Here is an 8686-nt window from a genome sequence, read left to right as displayed (position 1 = left end):
TTCACTCACAGCAGCGTTGGTTTGAATCGACTTGCAAATGACAGCGGAACCGATCTTTAAACCGCTAAAACTTTTGAAATCTGAAGTTTTTTTCCTTTTCTAAACCACCTATATTTGCAGGGAGACATTGTGTTAAATGATCATTCATTCATTCAACTCATTCGGGTTAATCTTTGCAGTTTGATTTATCCATGTAAATGATTAATTATAACGGTTTAAAAGAAACATTAATTAATGTAATTAACTATGACTCAGCAAATTGCCAGTGTTTTAATTTATTCATGTATACTTTGCGCTCAAAGTTAAATAAATCGCAACTTTGAACATTTTAAATCTTTGGTTCAATAATACGCTCGACAATAGGTATGAGGGCTGCACGTTACTTTAGGTCCTACATTCATTCGAATGAAAATATCGATTAGGCCTATTCGATTGTTTCATTCTATACATCGTTTGGTTAGTTAGGTTAGGTTAACCTTACCTAACTAACCAAACGATGTATCGAATGAAACAATCGATTAATCAATATATTGATCGATATTTTCATTCTGACTGAGTGTAGGACCTAAAGTAAAGTGCAGCTGGTATGAGTCCAGCCTTTAAAGCTCGTGGTCCTTTTAGCACTTTCTATAGAAAACTTGTAGCTTAAGGGCTTTTGTAAAGTATCTGCAACATTCTAATCGTTTAGTGACAGTTACTTACAAAATTGAACTGTGAAGATAACTACAAAGACCAGAATATATGCATATTTTTATATACAATCAATTTACATATACAATAAGGCCTATACATCATAATGCAAGTATATGTTAAAGAGTGTTTTGTACATTTATACCACACTAGTGCACATGTTGCTCGAATTCGAGCAATTGCAAAGTATTACAGGAGTAATTTCAAAACGAATTACAGTCATATTTACAATGAGTTTAAAAGAGTCAACTCAAAGATTACCGCGTGTAACTCAGACCAATGTCTATCTTCGTTATTGATAAACCTAAAGCATTCCGGCCGGTTTTCTCCTTCTCAAAATGCCTCGCTGTACAGGCAACACAGGTCATTGATTGATAGAGGGCCAATTGAGAACTAAAAGTCGTTTTGGGATAGTGTTAGGGCTCATTTGTAACCTAATAGTTGAGATTGTCCAGGGTCAGGTGCTGACTGTGATGAGTTGAGTCTATTACGCGCCACTGTTCTGTAGCTGCGGTCGTTATCACGATTGCGCCTCATGTCTATGTTTCGTCGTCGTCGCGTCGGAGGCATTTAAAAGAAAAACAAAACAACATATAAATAATTATAGCTACACAAAACAACGATAAATGCACAATTTTAAGTTACAATCATGCTAACACGATCCGTCTTGGGGGTTATGTTTACACAAACTCAAATAGTAAATAAATGTACTCAATGCGTTTCATTGAATTGAAAAATAAATAACAGCAATTAAATTATACAGCTGTTCAGAATGTAAACAATTGTGTTCTCCATAAGCATAACATGGGAACTTTCAAAGCCACTGGGGCAGAGCCCAAGGGACTTTTAAAAAAATGTAAGGCCAGTTTGCAAATCTACGTGACACGCTCTTTCCAATGAGACGTCAATGGATAAAATCGGTTAAGAATTGGTGGAGGAGTTCAACCGACAAAGTTTCATGTAGCGGTTACAGCTGTTCAGAATGTAAACAATTGTGTTCTCCATAAGCATAACATGGGAACTTTCAAAGCCACTGGGGCAGAGCCCAAGGGACTTTTAAAAAAATGTAAGGCCAGTTTGCAAATCTACGTGACACGCTCTTTCCAATGAGACGTCAATGGATAAAATCGGTTAAGAATTGGTGGAGGAGTTCAACCGACAAAGTTTCATGTAGCGTATTAATTATATAGATTGATATTTCTAAAGTTGTTAACGTAATGGATATCTTAGACTTAATCCTATCAAGCATAATTGACCTATACAGGGTGAGTTTTAATTGTCCCCCCCCCCAAATTTTTTCTACATTTTTTTCAAATTTCAATCCCAGACCACTTCCAAACATTGTTGGGTAGTAAGTACTTCATTTTGACATTGTGGTCATTTCCGGCCGCCATCTTGGATCCGCCATATTGGATGCAAAATATTTTTTTCAAATGTAAAGGTGGGGTTGTGACCCATTATTTCGAACTAGATTTTTATCCTGATTACAATGCCACAAACCGTTTTTAAAAATCTTGATTCATTCTAAAGTTATGAGGCCTTTTTAAAACTTTATTTTTAGCCCATTTTAACATTGTGCATTTACAAACTAAGACCATAATCTCAAAATATGCTAGATAATGATAAGTATACACTACCAGTTATTGTAAACCTATTTTCACTTATTTATGACTGATGCATTTTTTTCGGCCGCCATCTTGGATCCGCCATTTTGAAATGGGATAAATTATTTTAAATATGAAGGGTGTGTTGTGACCCATCATTTTGAACTACTTTTTTAAGCTAAACACAATGCCGCAATCCATTTTTTGTTATCAAGTTTTATTTATGAATTATTGCAATATTTTTGTTAAAAATGTTAATATTTCAAAATTAAAATATGAAAATAAAAAATGGACCATGGAATTGAGTTCAGCTTAAAAAAGTAATCCGAAATGATGGGTCACAACACCCCTTTTATATTAAAAATAATTTATCACATTTCAAAATGGCGGATCCAAGATGGCGGCCGAAAAAAATACATCATTCATAACCAAGTGGAAATAGGTTGGCAATGACTGGTAGTGTATACTTATCTTTATCTAGCACTATTTTGAGATTATGGTCTTAGTTTGTACAAGCACAATGTTAAAATGGGCTAAAAATAAAGTTTTAAAAAGGCCTCATAACTTTAGAATGAATCAAGATTTTTTTAAACGGTTTGCGGCATTGTAATCAGGGTAAAAATCTAGTTCGAAATAATGGGTCACAACCCCACCTTTACATTTGAAAAAAATATTTTGCATCCAAGATGGCGGATCCAAGATGGCGGCCGGAAATGACCACCTTGTCAAAATGAAGTACTTACTACCCAACAATGTTTGGAAGTGGTCTGGGATTGATATTTGAAAAAATGTAGAAAAAAGTTGGGGGGGGGGACAATTAAAACTCACCCTGTATAGCTTATGTTAGTCAGAAGCATAATTCGTTGCCCAATGTATGGTCTGTGTATCCGAGAGGTTATAGGGCTTGCCTTCCATTATGAAGATCGCTGGTTCGATTCCAGTTGAGATTGTTTACAGACACAGATGCCATAATCAGTCATTAGACTATAAATTAATGCTATCTAGTCTGAATCTAACAAAAAGGTCGACGTTAGAATAATCAATACCAGAGTTTGAAACGTCCCCTTGTAGTCTGGTTGCCGGTCAAAAAACCTGGAAGTAAGGTCCACCCGAAGTTTTATGGTGTTTTCTGTTTCTTCAAGACCTACATAACTAAAATCTGCAAGGTGCCACTTTGTCACCCTTGAGCAAATTGAAATATTCAAGATGGCGGCCAAGATGGCTTAAAAACTGTATATTTGCTGTATCTTTCCCTATAGAAGAGACAGGATAATAATTTTTGTGTCTAATTTTATGTTTTAAGGGTCAGAGAATACCAATAATTGATTATCTTAGTAATAAAATACCCCCGCCACAGCAAACCTGCCGACTAAGCGAATTTCCAGTTGCCTGAATTGATTTTCAATTAAATGTATTTAATTAACATTAATTTTTATGAGTACTTAGGCTTGCTGCTACAGGGAGGGTAAAAAAGTGTTTTTTTTTTTTTGTGAAATATTAATAACTTAGTATAAAATAAATAAATTTACCAATTTTGATCAAAATATATCCTAATAAAAAAAAATATGTAAAATATAATCAAGAATAACATGTGAATTTTAAAATAACAATTATTCGTACGAGGTGTTAGCCCGTCCTACGTACGGGAATTCAGAAGTCAGTTAAAACCGTGTACAATTCAGATCAGCTAGTTTACACATAAAGACAAAGTTTCTTGCAGTTTTAATGTGAAAAATCATCTTTTAAACAAATGCTGTGTGACCAAATATGTTTTTTTCCATCATAGGCCTATACGATATGCATTTTAGATCCGATAATTTACAATAAAACAGCAATTCTGCAATTTTTGCGATGTGAAAAACGTTGAAGTGAGATTTGCAGCCGATTCGCACAGACGCACACTGATTATAAGTAGCCTACAGTAGAGAGAGTAATGGAGAGTAATAGTCAATTGAGAAGTGTATAGACTTAGTCAACGATACCACCTTCCATAGCATACCTGCCTCTTCCATAATTATTATCACCACAATACAACTACTATACACAATTCCCAGTAGGTCTGAATAGAAACGACCTAAATAAAACGATAATATCCAATAAAATTCACAGTACACATAAATCGTCACACCTATCCTTTATATCAATTTCACTGCATTAATTGCTAAATAAATAAGAGTAAACAAAGAAAAGTAAAAACAATAACAGTTTGTTTTGAAACAGCTGTTTGGTTCAAATAACATTCATTTGAAAAAAAAAAGAACCCACGATTACTAAAAGAACTGGTCACATGTAGCAGGAATATAAGAAGCAAACACGCTAGTAAAGCTAATGACGTAATTGTCAATGTTTATTATCCATACCGTTATCAGTTCTATCCTTAATAATTACCCACCCTCATTGAATAAGTGTACATCGTAATTTCCCATGTTAGTTAATTTAAACTACAATATAATCATAGTTGAAATAAAAGTGATATTTTCACGTTTGGGGGCACTGATAGGCACCCCCAAACGTAACCACACTGAACACGATTTCATAAAAGGATGGTTTGTCTAATTGCTGTATCCTAGGTCAATGTTGACGTTGTGTTCAATCTTTGTATAAAACTCGGCTGAGGTTGTGGTGGTAATTTAAAATTGTGATTCCTGATTATTCTTGATCTTCTTTTTATGACATCAATATTTCCGGGCCAAATCCAAACAAAGTTAAAGCAGACAAACATCAATTGTAAACAAAAAGCGACCATGAAGAAATAAAACATGTAAACATTGTTATTTTTCTATTCTTTCCTCGAAAAGTGGAATAGTAAAATAATTTGCATTTATCTTTTTTATTAAGACTCGTGTACAGAGCCTCGATTTGTACTGTGGTTTAATTAATTTTGGTCTAAACTATTTTAAATGTGGTCTAATTATCTCTACTAATCTTACTTATTTCCTATCATCAATGACAAAATAAGAGTAAATAAAACAACCTCATAGTTCCATAGTTTATATTTAACCAGCTGTTAGTTAAAACAAATTATATTGCTCTAAAACAAATCGAAGATTACAAAGATTGCTTTAAAAAAATAATTTGAACATCCTAGTATTTTACTATGTATAATTTAATTAATCTGTCATCCTCTTACAGAAGAATTGAACGTATCAATGATTTGCATTACACATAGTATTATGAATAAGTGAACCCTCAGTATGTCTTTACATTTTTATCCAAATGCTGAATTTGTGACACAGAAGCTGAATGTTTACAGCTGTTATGTTAAGCAAATTATTTTATGCCAAACGCTAGTTTAGAATCTTAGCGTCGGCTGCTAGACTTTTTAAAAATTAAAACTTAATTTCTAAAAATCTGGGACCCTAAACTAAAATTATCTTCGACATTCCCTAGTTCTCAAAATTATCTTTCTTTCAACACAAAAATCATGAAAATCCGTCGAGTGGTTGATTCAGAATCGTGAAATAAAAAAACACTGTTTCGTTTTAATATTATAGATTTTCTCCGTAACTAATAATGGTACAAAAACACTTTGATATACTAAGTTATTTGTTCTTTTAAGCTCTTTAAGAAGGTTTGAAGAGAAATTGGAAAATTTTGCGTTTAGAGGGTCAAAAATTAGAAAAACAAATTTTTACCCCATAAAACCCCACGTAAAACCCCGTTCCCATGGTCCGATCATGCTGGTTCGGTTTACTAATCCTGTATATCTGCTGTATCTTTCCCTATAGAAGAGACAGGATAATCATTTTGTGCCTAGTTTGATGTTTTAATTAGAAAATTACCCAAAATAATAAATCAATACTAGGTGGCGTTTGCAGAGGCATCCACAAAATTGAGCGGAGTCATCAGGGGTTCATACTATATTGTTTTTGTCATGCTGCAGTCAAAACAGTCGTTTTTAATGCATGCGTTGCGGGTCTAAAAGTAGCATTTTTACTCTTTAGGGAGTAAAGATCGTTTTTTAGGTTAGTTGTAAATTTCTATTGTAAACGATTGCATGTATCGAAATATGTATCGATTTGTGCTTTGTAATAATTTTAACCTACAGTCTACAGCCTCTTCCCATAGCATTTAGCATTGCAGATACATTAATCCATTCCCACACTCAACACTGCTCACCTTTACTACTTCCTTCATCACCCCCTACGTCGTGGACCTTTTTCCCTCTCTTCCCATAGCATTTTAGGATTGCAGATACATTTATGTAATTGCCAAAGGCAGTTCCCACACTCTGCACTGCAAGCCTTACTACTTCCTTCACCATTTCCTACGCCATAGACCTGTTTCGTTCCCTTCTCGTAGCATTTAAGTATTATAATTGACTATATATTGGTATATTGACTTTATAATGGTATTAGATACATTTATCTAACTGCCCAAACGGTTCCCCCACTCTCCACTGCCAGCCTTTAAAACTTCCTTCACCACTTCCTACGTCGTGGGGCCTGTTTCCTTCTCTTCTCTTAGCATTTTAGGATTGAAGATACATTAATCTAACTGCCACAGACGGTTCTCACATTATGCTCATACTTTACTACTTCCTAAGCTACTTCCTACATCGTGGACCTGTTTTCATCACTTTCCATAGCATTTTAGTATTTTAGATACGTTAATATAATTGCCACAAACATTGCCCACACTTCACACCGCTAGCCGTTACTACTTCTTTCACCATTTTCTATGTCGCGGGCATGCTTTCATCCCTTCTCATAGCATTTCAGCATTGCAGATACATTAATCTAACTGCTACTAAGGGTTCCCAGTTCCCACACTCCACACTGCTCACCTTACTACTTCCTTCACCTCTTCTTACGTCGCGGGCCTGTTTCTCTCTATTCCCATAGAATATTAAGATTGTAGATACCTTAATCTAATCGTCATAAACAGTTCCCACACTCCAAAAAGCTCGCCTTGACTACTTCCTTCACCACTTCCTACGTGTCGGACCTGTTTCCCTCCCTGCCCTTAGCATTATTGGTTTGCAAATACCTTAATCTATTGGTTATAAACATATCCCACACTCTAAACAACATTTCCTTTACTACTTCCTTCGCAACTTCCTACGTCACCGACCTGATTCCCTCCCTTTCCATAGCATTTTAGGATTGCATATACCTTAATCTAATCGTCATAAACAGTTCCCTCACTCCGGACAGCTCGCATTTACTGCTTCCTTCACCACTTCCTACGTCACGGACCTGATTCCCTCCCTTTCCATAGCATTTTAGGATTGCAGATACCTTAATCTAATCGTCATAAACAGTTCCCAAACTCCGGACAACTCGCCTTCAATACTTCCTTCACCACTTCCTACGTCACGGACCCGTTTCCCTCCCTTTCCATAACATTTTAGGATTACAGATACCTTAAACTAATCGTTATAAACAGTTGCCACACTCCGAAAAACTCACCTTTACTACTTCCTTCGTCACTTCCTACGTCACAGACCTGTTTACCTCCCTTCCCATAGCATTTTAGGTTTGTAGATACCTTAATCTAATTGTCATAAACTGTTTCCACACTCCGGACAGCTCGCCTTGACTACTTCATTCATCACTTCCTACGTCGCGGACCTGTTTTCCACCCTTCCCATAGCATTTTAGGATTGCAAATACCTTAATCTAATCTTCATAAACAGTTATCACACTCCGGACAGCTCGCCTTGACTACTTCATTCATCACTTCCTACGTCGCGGACCTGTTTCCACCCTTCCCATAGCATTTTAGGATTGCAGGTACCTTAATCTAATCGTCATAAACAGTTTTCACACTCCGGACAGCTCGCCTTGACTACTTCATTCATCACTTCCTACGTCGCGGACCTGTTTTCCACCCTTCCCATAACATTTTAGGATTGCAAATACCTTTATCTAAAGGTCATAAACAGATTCCATATCCCGAACGGCTCGCCTTTACTACTTCCTTCACCACTTCCTACGTCGCGGACCTGTTTCCTTCCCTTCCAATAGCATTTTATGATTGCAGATACCTTAATATAATCGTTATAAACAGTTCCACACTCCCTACAGCTCGCCATGACTATTTCCTTCACCAATTCCTACGTCGCGGACCCCTTTTCCTCCCTTCCCATAGAATTTTAGGAATGCCTTTAATATTACCTTTATCTAATCGTTATAAACAGTCCCCACACTCTGGACAGCTCGCCTTGACTACTTCCTTTACCACTTCCTACGTCGCGGACCAGTTTTCCTCCCTTCCTATCAAATTTTAGGAATGCAGATACCTAAATCTAATTGTCATAAACAGTTTCCACACTCCAGACTGCTCTCCTTTACTACTTCCTTCACCACTTCCTACGTCACGGACCTCAAGCTAGTGTCGTCATTTGATTATATTTATGATCTATACCGTTTCTGTTCTAATATCTGTGG

Source organism: Macrosteles quadrilineatus, unplaced genomic scaffold (genome assembly GCF_028750875.1).
Source record: "Macrosteles quadrilineatus isolate MER2022 unplaced genomic scaffold, UCM_ALF_1.0 Scaffold_3__2_contigs__length_128488019, whole genome shotgun sequence".
Classification (NCBI taxonomy): Eukaryota; Metazoa; Arthropoda; class Insecta; order Hemiptera; family Cicadellidae; genus Macrosteles; species Macrosteles quadrilineatus.
This window is presented reverse-complemented; position numbering follows the sequence as displayed.